Source organism: Bison bison, unplaced genomic scaffold, assembly GCF_000754665.1.
Source record: "Bison bison bison isolate TAMUID 2011002044 unplaced genomic scaffold, Bison_UMD1.0 scf7180017462789, whole genome shotgun sequence".
Taxonomy (NCBI): domain Eukaryota; kingdom Metazoa; phylum Chordata; class Mammalia; order Artiodactyla; family Bovidae; genus Bison; species Bison bison.
The window spans coordinates 17,296-18,192 of NW_011372865.1; the positions used below are offsets into that span (position 1 = coordinate 17,296).

The 897-nt window shown below is 38.6% G+C and overlaps 1 protein-coding gene across 1 annotated transcript in view; it reads left to right on the forward strand.

Annotated features, from left to right (window-relative positions):
* LOC104981505 (cyclin-dependent kinase-like 5) overlaps positions 1 to 897 on the forward strand; it is a gene marked incomplete at its 3' end in the record, with an annotated part of 41,310 nt that overhangs the window by 8,811 nt on the left and 31,602 nt on the right. The gene's annotated exons all lie outside the window — the stretch shown is intronic.

Genomic DNA, 897 nt, shown 5'->3' on the forward strand with positions numbered 1-897 from the left:
TTTACCTCCTAACAGTGTTCTCATACATAATATCATATGTATATAACTGAAGGAAAAGTTTCACAAGGTTATTTTACTAATGTGAGGTTCTTCATTTTCTGTTCTTTCTTGCTCATATAAATTCATACAAGTACCTATTTTGGCATCAAATATTTTGATTCACAGCCTGCCATTTGAAAACTAGTGCTACAGGAGTGAAAGATCCCACCATAACATCAACCGATCATATCTAGTTGGAAGCGTGACAATAGCATTCATAGCCTACCTTCATCAGCACACAGCGACTGTGTACTGTCAGATACCAGCCTCTGTATTTGTGAACATTCACCACCCCTACCTTAGAGACTTAGCAAACATTAAATAACAAATGGGCCTCACTAACAATTCCTAGGGTAGAGACAGTAGTATTTGATGTAACCCAGCTCTGATGTGCTGGTTATGTGGAGCACATGCACGTCAGCTGGGAATTTTAACCTTGTCTTGGCAGCCTTAAAGAGTAGGCCAAAAAAAAAAAAAAAAGTACTTTAGCTAATTCTTTAAAAACAAAACCCAAAAAAGCCCTACTTCAAATGATATACCTGTAGTCTAATAGGAAGCAATAGCCCCAGGCCAACCCACTAGGAGACCATTGGAAGTGAGCTCTTTGAGCAGTGGCTTTGGGTTAACCACAGGTGGCCAGGAGACAAATGGTGTTCTACTAAAAAGAGTGGCTGCAACAGTAGATCAAAGCATAACCTTTGCCTGCATATAAAAACTTCTGACTGTGCATTCATCTTGTAAGGCACATTGTCGACCATCAGTTACCACCAGAAATAATGTGTCATCAAATTTTTGAAAAGCAGTGCAATCTAGGCCACATATGTCATTGCTTTTAAAAAAATAAATACCCAATTCTTT